The following is a 12,806-nucleotide window of genomic DNA, read 5'->3' as shown; positions in this document are numbered from 1 at the left end:
TGGGAGGATAAAAAGAGACAGCAATGGGCGCAGACAGCAGATCGGCCTGGAGAAGGATAAGAGCTGGAGGAGATTCAGAGCCAGGATTCAAGAGAAAGACTCTCTGCATTACATCAGGCCTGACGGGGCTCTCTGCAGGAAGGGAAGTCACTTCTAAGGACAAGAGTTAACAGCAACTGCCTGGAGACAACGGTTCACTACAGGAAGAAGAATCTGTCTTAAAGATTTGAGTAGACACAGCAGATCTCTTCCCAGAGAGCGATCCGGCAGCTTCTAGAGACGACAGCACGCTACATTTGGCGTCCACACGTGGGGCAAGGACTTTTGCTTATCCTGACAAGAGGAGCTAGACCAGACCTTCGCAATCTGGCGCCCGAACAGGGACAGACACGGTCCTGATTTCAGTGGAAAAGCCTCCCATCCAGATCTCAGTCTCTCTGACCCAGAACCGTGAGTAACGAGGAAACTTTGTTAAAGATTAAGTGAGTGTGCTAATAGATAAATAAGGAACTTGTTAAGGACTAAACCAGGAATCTCTTATAGCTGAAATGGGGCAAACACCTTCTGTTCAAGGAAAATGTTTAGAGAGCATCATCAAGGTTATGAAAAGCCAAGGATTGATTATAATTTTAGAGGAGATTACTGAACTTTTAAGAACTGTGAAGGTTATATGTCCTTCTTTTTCTCTGGAAGAAGAATTGGATCCAGATGAATGGGAATTAGTAGGAAAGCAATTAGGTGAACACTACAATTCCAGGCCAAACTCAATTTCCAAAGATACAATTCATATATACAATGTAATCCAATTGGCTTTAAACAATGTTATTCTAAAGGAAGAGATGAAGGAGCAAAATGGGGAAGTGTCAACTAAACTAGGTGAAAAGGATGAATCAGATAACAATGAAGTTAAGTACAATTCTGAGCAACAGGAGCACCTCCCATCTCCTCCCTCAATTAACCCTTCATGGGTGGAGCAAGAAGGAGGAGAGGAAGAGGCAGAAACACAAACAGAATTGCCTGTGAAGCAGCCTAAGCCTATGACAAGATTAGAAAAAGCATTGGTTAAAGCTAAGAGAGAAGGACAGGATATAAGTGATTTTATACATGCATATCCTGTGATTGAAAATATTGATTCTGTAGGTCATAAAATGAGAAGATATGCACCTTTAGATTTGAATAAAATTAAGGATTTGAAAAAAGGTTGTACCCTTTATGGGACTACATCAGCTTATGTCAAAATGTTACTAGATGGTTTGTCTTATGAAGTCCTAACCCCGAATGATTGGAAATCCATAGCAAGGATATGCCTGGAACCTGGAGAAAATTTATTATGGCTTGCGGAATTTCATGAATTATGTAAAATTCAAGTCAGATGCAATTTGGAAATAGGAGTTAACACACAATTCACTTTTGAGCACTTGGCTGGTGAAGGTCGGTATGGAGAGAATTCGGAACAGATTAATTATACCATGACAATATATGAACAAATTGCTAAGGCTGCAATAAAAGCTTGGGGTGTCCTTCCTGGACAGAAAGATCGTGGAGAGGCTTTCACTAAAATACAGCAAGGTCCCAATGAACCTTTTGCAGATTTTGTGGGACGTTTGCAAACTGCTGTCAAAAGAACTATTGGAGAAAATTCAGCTACAGAAATAATGACCAGACATCTGGCTAAGGAAAATGCCAATGAGATTTGCAAAAGAATTATATGGGGATTAGACAAAGATGCTCCTTTAGAGGAGATCATAAGACGCTGTGCTACAGTGGGAACAAATGCTTTTTACACCCGGACAATGATGAATGTGGAAAGACAGGGTCCCTCCTGGCAAGGGCCTTCTAGAGAAACTCGGCGATGTTTTCAATGTGGAAAAATTGGACATCTAAGAGCTCAGTGTAGGTATGGAGATACAGTGAGAAGACAGGGTAAAAGAAGACCTAAAACCCCATGTCCAAAATGCAACAGAGGACTCCATTGGGCATCAGAGTGTAGAATAATTCGGGGAAATGGGATGAGGGGCCCAGGTCCAGGGCCCCAGGCAAAAAAGACTTGGGACATGATGGCAGCTGATGTTACACCCAAAGAACCTTTAGAAGGCCAGGACTCTGATTTAATCAATCAGCAGAGAAGCAATCACATGGCAGAAAAGGATTACCTGATAAGTCAGTCAAAAGGCAATCAGATTGCAAAAATGGATTACACTTGGGGAGAATACAGGCCTTTTAAACCAACAGGGCTGTGTCCAGTGCAAACAACTCCAATGTAATTGCCAGATGATGTGAAGAGATTTAAAAAATGGTAAATAGAAGGAGACCAGATAGGTTAACTGCCTGGGAGAGAGGGTTTGCTTGTATTTCTTCAGCAGGAGAAGGAATCAGATGGGTGCCAACAAGTCATATTCGCCTTGTCCATCAGAGAGAGACAGAAAAAGAGAAAGACCTCAAAATAAAGGAGAAGATCTAAGAAACATCTGACACTGAAAGAGCATGGATAATAAGAAGACTGTTAAAGAACTTAAAAACCAGCAGGAATCATTGGACTTCCTCACACAAGATGAGAATAATGGACAATGGACTTATGGACATTTATAAATTTTCAATTTATGATTATGATTATGTTATATACTTCTAGCATGTGTTATGTTACTATGTTACTATGTGCTTATGTAATTTATGTAATTATCTGTAATACTTCCCATATTGATGGATTTATGTTTCAAGGTCATGACTGTCCTATGTTCTAAATCAAAAGAAAGGGGGAGATGTTGGGATTACTAGGTGAGAACTGAGGTTGTCTGGATGGTGACAAGGTGAGAATTCAGGTTTTCTGGACAATTACAAGGTGAGAACTCAGGTTGACTTGATAGAGGGGGCAAGCTCATTGGCTGGGGTGGTTCTTCCCAGAAGCCCTTGCATTATCCCACGCCCATTCTCTGGGAGGATAAAAAGAGACAGCAATGGGCGCAGACAGCAGATCGGCCTGGAGAAGGATAAGAGCTGGAGGAGATTCAGAGCCAGGATTCAAGAGAAAGACTCTCTGCATTACATCAGGCCTGACGGGGCTCTCTGCAGGAAGGGAAGTCACTTCTAAGGACAAGAGTTAACAGCAACTGCCTGGAGACAACGGTTCACTACAGGAAGAAGAATCTGTCTTAAAGATTTGAGTAGACACAGCAGATCTCTTCCCAGAGAGCGATCCGGCAGCTTCTAGAGACGACAGCTCATTACAGTCAGGCATTAGTGAAACAAAGAGAAAAATGAAATTGTCCCCAACTACTAGCAGTATAGATAACTAATGAATAGTTCATGTACTCTCCTGGTATCATCACAATGTCAGGAGAATATAAAGAAGTATTCTAGAACATTGGGTCAACTCCCTGTGCTGAATTTCTAGAGTATGATTAGAGATGTAAGAAAGAGACAAGCAAAAATATTATTTGTCTCTGTGGCAGAAATATACACAATATATCAGAGATCACAGGATCCATTGGTTTATTTAAAAACTGACTTATGAACCTCTTTGTTAGAATAAAAATAAACCTCTAGGTTCTATGTGCTAAGGCAAAGAAAAAGAAAGATATAAAATATAGTCCTTGCTCTCAATAATCTTACAAAAGGGGCATGATATATAAAAAGATAAATGTAATTCAATACCAAGTGGGATAGGGTCAAAGAAAGTGTCTAAAGTAGTTGAGGAAATTTGAAGAGGAAGATAATACTTTTAGATAGATCCACCAGGATCTATCCAAACAAGTGGTACCTGAACAAAATCTTTTTTAAAAAGGTTAGAGATAAAGGTGAGGAGTCAATGCATTTTGGGGATCAGAAAAATTAGGATGGAGACTAAAAATAATTAGGTGATGAAAATATCATAATTTGATCCATCTGAGATATTGAGTTTGTGAAATGGAGTAGTAATGTGAAAAAAAAGTCTGAAAAGGCAATATAGTTTGAAATTCAATTGTTTAAGGCTGAGGAGTTTACACTGTGCAATAGGTAGTTCCTGGAGACATTTTAAAAATAGGAGTAATGTAGTCAGACCTGAGTATTAGGAATATTTTTTAGTAGTTGAAGGAAAGAGGGTTTAGAGATGGAAGAGACTGGAAGCAAGATGATCTTTCCCCAGACCTCCAGTCCTAAATCTTCAGTTGATTATTGGATATTTCCAACTGGACATCTTAGAATCATCTCAAACTCAACATAACTGAAATGGAACTCCCAAATCTTTCCCTTTCAAATTCTCTATTTTTGTTAAAATCTCACTATCTTTTCAGTCTCTGTCTTTAACCTTAATATCATAATTGACTCCTCACTCACCCACATGAATATACTATCAGTTTCTAAATCTTGCTATTTTTAATTTCACAATGTCTCTTGCATCTTAAAACTACCATGTTAAGTCAGTTCTCATTGCGTTTTTCTCAGATTATTGAAACAATCTTCCAGTTAGGCTCCCTGATGCCTTTCTAACTATCCTATTTGATTCTGCACACTACTGTCAAAGTAATTTTCTTTAACATCAGATATGACCATGCATCTCCCCTATTTAATCAATTCCTATTTCTTCCTATTGCTCCTAGAATAAAATGTATCTAAAAAAAAAAAGGCTAGCCAATGAAGCCTTGTGCCATATGCATTATGTTCTGTTTGCTTCATGAAAAAGAATGACAAAGAATTGGATCCTTACATTTCCAATTCACAAAATGACCATGCTATGCTATGGCTGTTTACTGTTAGCTTACTATTTAGTGATGAAAAGGCCTTTATTGGCTTCTGAGTCAAAACTGAATGTCATACAACAGGTTTGATTATATGGAATTGGTCTTTAATTCACTTGTGGTAAAAAAGGGTACAATTACTCAAATTTTACAGTTGAAGAAACTGAGCCAGAGATTGACTATCCCTGAATAAGCTAGTGAGTATCTGGGATCACTTTTGAATTTGGGGCTTCCTGAGTCCAATGCTTTAAACACTGAACCATCTAGCTGCTGCTGAACAAAACAACATAGTCCAAATAAACTGACCTTTTTTCCTCACACATAACATTTTATCTCATATCTTTGTGTCTTTGCATTCCACATTTATGGCGCATATGTTTCCTATCTGCCTTTACTCTTTTCCTCTCCATCTTACAAATGTGATCTTAAATGAATAACTAATGGACATATATGAGCAAGGTTATGATTTTATGAGCTTTAAAATACAGAAAAAGCAACCATTACCAGAGCAACTAGAGTTTGTAGTAAAATGTACTCTAACCCAAGAGCAAACCTCAATGAAGAACCAGATCTCAGGTGTAACCTGTTTGACCCAGCTCCATATCCTGTAAGGAAGGAAGTAACTCATCCATTGGTTATACCATAGACAGAAGAGAACTTGGTGTAGGGAATGCTCTATAGCAACCACTTTAAGTCTAAACCTATTCTACCAGGACCAAGGGGATTCAGAGAGGAAAGACTGTTTCCTGGTTTAATGGGATTCCAGGCCTGGACTACTTTGACTTTTCCATTTCTTCTTAGTCAAAATCCCTTTATAAAAGCTAATCAGTTGGTTATATGATGTTGAGGGGATATTAACTGGTGATTGATACTGGAAGAAATATACCCCCAGTGGATGGAAGATGAAGAATAATAATACAAGAGAACCCTCATCCCCCAGTCCTTTAGTGTTACTCTTAGAACTCTGAGAGGAAGGAGTAGCATTGATGTAGAGACTTAGAGGGTTTCAAGAGTGAATCCAGACTCTATGTGCACTACATATAATGTTTAGCTTTTAAGTTTATATGTAACTGCATCTAGTTCATCTTTCTAATTTCAATGAATGCTACTTCTTGAATTATGAGAAAATTACTTCTCTCTTCCTTACAGGTTGTATCTTTGCCCACATCACATGCCTATCCTCTTATATCTCTTCTTCACAATGCTTGTTTCTGCCTTGAAGATATATTTTTAAACAGTGTTTTCTGAATTAAAGTTTTCCTCTTCTCCCATCTGCTGATGCCTTTCTTCCCAAACTACCTTGCATTTAACTACTTTGTGTGTGTGTTTATATGTAATTACTTCATAATGATGCTATATATGTATATATGTACTTATCACTCTCATTAGAAGTAAATTCTTTGAAAATAAGGATTGTTTCATTCTTTTCATTTATATCCTTGGCACATGGTAGAAATATTTTTGTTTGTTGATTATAATAGCCTTGTTAAGTGATGATGAAGACTTGAACTGGGATAATAAGGACGTGAGCAGAGTGACAAAGATGTAAATACATAATGAATGTAGGCAAGATCTAAAGGACTTGGACCCTATAGAAGAAAGAAGAGTACAAGATAACAAAGGTTTTAAGTCCAAGTGTTTGGGAAGATAGTGAGGTCTTATGTTGGAGGAACCTTAATTTGACTGAACTAGCTCCCTTAAAATTTAATTTTTTTTGGGTTAAGTTTTATTTCTGAAATTGAATTGTCAGGCTTACAAATAAAGAAGCACCTGCTTCTTATTTTTCTTTATTCTCTCCAGAACACAATTCACAGCATGTGGTGTCACTGTGCTACACTATGCAATTGAGTGACTGAGTGGCAGATAAATTGTTTTCTTTAATTACATTATATTCTCTAGCTACAATTTTTTTTCCCCTATGGGAGATATGAGACTCTACACTGTTGCAAGTAATTTATATCTCTTTTTTGTTGATACTGAGTTAAACTTTTGGTGGTGCTTCTCCCATATTCAATGGAAGTAATTCCCCCATTACTAAATTACTAAAATAATTCATTAGTAACTGGAAAGATACAATAAAATACAAAAAAAATCAAATAGCAATACTAATAGGAAATACAATCTAATAAGCATTTATTGAGTGTCTACCACATGTAAAAATTTGGGGATTTAAAATTTATCTATTTATGAATGTATGCAAGTATGCAAGTATGTATGTATGTATGTATGTTTGTATTTCCAGATATATGATTTTACTAGTCAAGGTAACACACATCGAAGAAATTGCAGGCAATTACAGACAATTTTTTTTTTCAATTTACGGTCTTCCAGAGCTACTCAGAGGTGCTAAAATATTTAGTGACTTGACCAAGATCTTCCAGAGAAAAGCACCCTTCCACACAGACACACACACACACACACACACACACACACACACACACACACACACACACACATGAATTGAATACATATCTTTTTGAGAGTCTGTCTCTCTGTATCTATCTTTGTTTTTCCCTACCCACTTTTCATGTGATAGCAATGCAAAGACAAAATAAAATTCAAAAAAATCATTGGTTCTTGCCTTCAAGAAGCTTTCATCGTATCCATGATGAGAACAGAAAGAAAGTGAAGATTCAAAAAATTCACATATATATGTACGTATGTGTGTATACATATACCCACCTATATCCATATTTCTATGTATATATATCCTTAGCCATTCAGTTCTATCCATATACATGCACACACACGTACATATATATCTGTTTATATGTGTATGTATATATACATATATACCCACACCCATTTATATCTATCTATATATATAAAACATACACATATAGTATGATATATATCTTATATGTATACATATACATATACCTGTATTTCTTTCTATCTATCTACCTATCCTTTTATATATCTATACTTCTAGCTATTTAGCCCTAACTTATTAGTTGAAATATTGCCCCTGTGTATATGGAAGGAGATGGAAAGGAATATTTAATATACAAATTGATATATTTCTAATTATAACATCCCAAGTGCACAGGAAACTGTTCATTCATTGACTTGTCCTTTATCCTTTGTTCTCAAAGAGGATCATGACATCAGCAAGATGATGTCATTACATAGGCAAATTTGGTTTATATGAGGGAATGCTATGCAAAATTACCAGCCTTACTCTCTCCTCCAGAATCATCAATGTCTAGTGGCAAGATATAGATTAGGATGACTGGAGATGACCCCTGATGCAGTGGGAGACCTTAACCTTTTTAAGCTAAAATCTTTTAATGCTCTTAGTTTGATTGAAGCAATACCCAATGAATGATTAAGGTTAATAAGAAATGAGGCAAAGAATGGCCTCTTTTACTTAGTAAAAAAGAAAAACAAAACCAAACAGCTAGAAAAACAACCCCCAGCACCTCCCTAAACTGAAAACAAAACTAAAGTCATTTTTCGAGGGGAAGACCCTTAGGGTTTCTGGGCCAAATAGAACCAATTGCTATTTACAGTCACTCTAAATCATCACAGTCAGCACAGTGACCAAGGGAGGCTTGGACTGGGACCTATTGTTGACCAGTCAATCAGAGTTAGAGTGATAGGCATGGTTCTTAAAAAAGAAATCCAACCCATACATTCCAAGGTATTTGGTGAAACTTCAGCTATCAAAGATCAAAAGTTATGTTCTTTTGGGTAAAGCATTCTCAGGTTTGGGTGTCCTCCCATGGAGAACATTTTCATCAGTTAAGAAATCATTTCCTCACAGATATATAAAATAAACTGAAGAGAAAGACAAGAGCAGCTATGTTGGATAATGAATTTTATTAAGTACAAAATAATAATGGTCCATACAAAATGGAGAAAATACAGTATGCTGTTCTCAGATATAGTTTTGTGACATTTTATGACCTTGCTCACTTCAGTGATAAGAATGACTTTGTTGTTTATAAAAGTATTATAAAAAGCCTTGAAAAAAAAGACCAAAAGGATAGAAAAAACACAAGTAAAGGGAAATATATTTGATTTGCCAATTTCAGTTATATGGAGAGTAATTCTACAATGAAATTATGCATGTTATTGGAAGGTTAATGTTGGGGTCTTAACTCTTTGCTTCCATAGGAAAAAAACAACAACAAAAAATTCATCCAGTTTAGTAATGATGTCAGAAAGAAGATTGTTGTCTGAGAAGTGAATTAAGAAGAGAATGTAAAAGCTATGAGCGTAGCTTTTCCTGGGAGGTTAGCTAAGAAATAAGAACAAAGATATAGGACAATAAATCATGAGGGTTCTTTAAATGAGGGTTTTCTAATAAATGACTTATAGGAATATATTTGTACTACCAAAAAGGAGACAATAAATAGGAAGCAATTGCATATTAGAGAGGAGAAATTATTATGAGATAATATGTTAGAGAAAGTGTGATGAGATGGAATCAAGTAGCCAGTTAAAGGCCAGCATCTCCTTCATGAAAGGCTGAGGCAGAGGAAGAGAGAATGGCAGTTGTTGACAATGGGTTTGAGATGTGGAGTAAGAAAAAATAGGAACTCACTTGAAATAGTTTCTATTTTTTCACTAAAGTGTGAAATAAAGTCTGCTGAGAGAGAGAGAGGAGAGAGATGATGAGGGAGGTTTGAAGAGAGATGAAAAGGTTTGGAATAAATTAGGAAAGAATAAAAAGATTGATTTTTGGTCTAGTGGTCCTGGCTGAGGATAGATAACAAAAATTTTCGTGTACTTAGTTTTGTTATGTGATTCTCTCCAGCAATGTTCAGCAGCACATAAAGAAGAAAATCAATTGACTAATCAAGAAACATTTATTAGATGCCTATAATGTGCCACACCAAGTTTTCCTCAAAAACCACATGAAACCATGTCTCTGAACAGAGTCTAGAACAACAAAGCCCACAAAGAGAAGGAATGAAACTATTTTCCAGCTCTACATCGGAAGGAATTCAAGAAAAGTCAGTCTCACTAAGGTGAAAGGAGTGGTCAGCCCAACTCAGATGATGTTTGAGAAAGCCAGTGAGAGGGTATTAATTACAGTAAGTCAGCAACTGAGATGCTTGGTCCTGGCTCAGTAGCACAATTCCAGTGGGGCAGCTCCAAGTACCAGCACAAAAGAGAAATCAGGGAACAACAGCTGGAATTAGGTTGGGCTACCCCCTGCTATGAGCAAGACACTAAATCAAGGGGCTTCTATGCTCAAAAACTCACAACTGCACAAGATGCTTGGGCTAGAACCCACTGTACTCCAGGAGCAGAGCATGATTTTAAAAATCACAAAATAGCAAAAAAAGAAGGAAGAGAAAGAAGGGAAAGAAAGAAGAGAAAGAAAGAAAGAAAGAAAGAAAGAAAGAAAGAAAGAAAGAAAGAAAGAAAGAAAGAAAGAAAGAAAGAAAGAAAGAAAGAAAGAAAGAAAGAAGGAAAGAAAGAAGGAAAGAAAGAAAGAAGGAAAGAAGGAAAGAAAGAAAGAAAGAAAGAAAGAAAGAAAGAAAGAAAGAAAGAAAGAAAGAAAGAAAGAGAAAGAAAGGAAGAAAGAAAGAAAGAAAGAGAAAGAAAGGAAGAAAAAAAGACATGGAGGAAAGAAAGACATGGAGGGAAGGAAGGAAGGAAGGAAGGATGAAAGAAAGAAAGACATGAAGGAAGGAAGGAAGGAAGGATGAAAGATAGAATAAAAGAAGGAAGGAAGAAAAAAGAAGGAAGAAAGAAAAAGAAAAGAATCTTAACCATAGAAAGCTACTGTTCTGACAAGGAAGACCAAAACACCAAGGCAGAAGAGGACAAAATACCCAAATGCGAAACCTCAAAGGGTGATATTAATTGTTCTCAAATCCCAAAAGCTTTCTTGGAAGTGCTCATAAAGGATTTTAAAAATCAGAGAGGCAGAAGAAAAATTTGGGAAAGAAATGAGAGGTATGTCAAAGAGAATCATTAGCTTAGAAAAAGAAGGATAAAATTTGATTGAAGAAAATGATTCCTTAAAAATATGATTGGCCAAATGCAAAAAAAAAAAAAAAAAAAATCATTGAAGAAAATAAGATTTTGAAAAGTAGAATTTATCAAATGGAAAAGGAGAGACAAAAGCTAACTGAAAAAAATTGTATATATTAAAAATTGGAACCAGGCAAATAGAATCTACTAAGTCTATGAGAAATCAAGAATCAGTCAAACAAACAAAAATAAATGAAAAAAAAAGGAAGAAAATGTAAACTACCTCACTGAAAAAACAGCTGACCTAGAAAATAGATCCAGGAGAGACAATTTTAAAATGATCGGTCTATCTGAAGGCCATGAACCAAAAAACAGCCTCGATAACATTCTTCAAGAGATCATCAAGGTGGATATGACTTTTTAAAAGTGAGATGATTCAGACCAGTCCCAATGGTCTTGTGATGGAGAAAGCCATTTGTACCCAGGAAAGGACTGTGAGGATTGAGTGTGGATCACAACATAGCATTTTCATTTGTTGATGTTGTTGTTTGCTTGCATTTTGTTTTCTTTCCCATTTTTTCTTTTTGATCTGATTTTTCTTGTGCAGCATGATAATTGTGGAAATATATGTAGAAGAAGTGCACATGTTTAACATAAATTGTATTACTTGCTCTCTAGATAAGGGAGTGGGGAGGAGAAAGGAAGAAAAAAAATTGGAAGACAAGATTTTGCAAGGGCGAATGTTGAAAATTATCTATGCTTTAAAAGAAAAAAAAAAAAGATCACAAAGGAAACTTCCCTATTATCCTTGATCTAGAGGGAAAATAGTTATTGAGAGAATCCATTGAACATCCCCAGATTTCCCATAAAAAATACCCCAAGAAACATTGCTGTGAAACTTCAGAACTAAAATCTCAAGGAAAAAAAAATTGCTGGCTGCCAGAGTAAACAACAATAACAACAACAAAACCAAACAATTCAGGTATCAAGGAGCCACAGTCAGGATTACCCAGGATTTGGCAGCTTCTGCAATAAATGATCAGAAGGCAAAGGATGTAAGGTTACTTAACACCCAGCAAGAATGAGCATCATCTTTCAGGGGAGGAGATGATCTTCAATGAAGTAAGGAACTTTCAATCATTTCCATTGAAAAGATCAGGATTAAAAAGAAAATTTGATTTATAAACGCAAGGATTAAAGAGAAGCATAGAATGGTAAACAGGAAAGAAAAAAAAAATATGATGTGCCACACATCTTATTGTGTGTTTTAAATACAGATTCCAATTTGTTGGTCAAAAGTTAATATGTACATATACATATGTATTTGGTTGTATATGTGTGTATGAATGTCATGTTTCCCTGAAACACCATCCCTGTGTCTGAACTCCTCCAAACTGAGAACATTAAAATTTGAATTATAACATTTTCATATTAATTATTTTAGTAAGTAATTATAGTATATTTGTATATGAAGTACTGTCTCCCTACACTCCCTTCCCCCAACACATTTACACTCTTTCCTCCAGTGCTGTTGTTTTTTTCTGTTTCCAAGTCCATTCTTCCAAAGACTCCCTGTCATATCTGGTAGTCTGAACCTTCTCTAGCATCAAAGCCATCCAGAATTATAAATTTGTCCTCTTTTGGCACAATGATAATTACTATATATGGTGGAAGCAAAAGCACTGATGATGTTGGCATGGTGTTTTCTGCAAATGACAATCACAGTGTCATGAGCCTGTTGTTCATTCTTTTTGGCAGGCGTAGATTAGATAGAATTGTAAAACCTACACCAGTTTTATGGTACTCCCCTTCACTATGACTACTCCAGAAAACCATGTATCCAGAACTGACTTCTGTTAGCTGGCCTTCATTTGCTAGGGTCGTTTTACTCAAGGCTGCTACTTGGATGCAGTAATTGTTAAATTCTCTTGCAACAAGGGCTGCTTTTCTTTCAGATATGCTGGATTTTGTGGTTTGTAAATTTCACATACTTTTGGTGACTAGAATCATTTTTGCAAAAGTTTTTGTAAATTTTTATTTTAATGGTGAGATAAGCAGTTCAGTCCTTAAAAGGCTCTCAGGCACCTGGAGAGCTGTTGAATCCTATTGTTTCTTCCAATGGGAAGATGACACTATGGCTGCGCCACCTATGTGCAAGAC

This window comes from Sminthopsis crassicaudata, chromosome 4 (genome assembly GCF_048593235.1).
Source record: "Sminthopsis crassicaudata isolate SCR6 chromosome 4, ASM4859323v1, whole genome shotgun sequence".
In the NCBI taxonomy this organism is placed as follows: Eukaryota; Metazoa; Chordata; class Mammalia; order Dasyuromorphia; family Dasyuridae; genus Sminthopsis; species Sminthopsis crassicaudata.
This window is presented reverse-complemented; position numbering follows the sequence as displayed.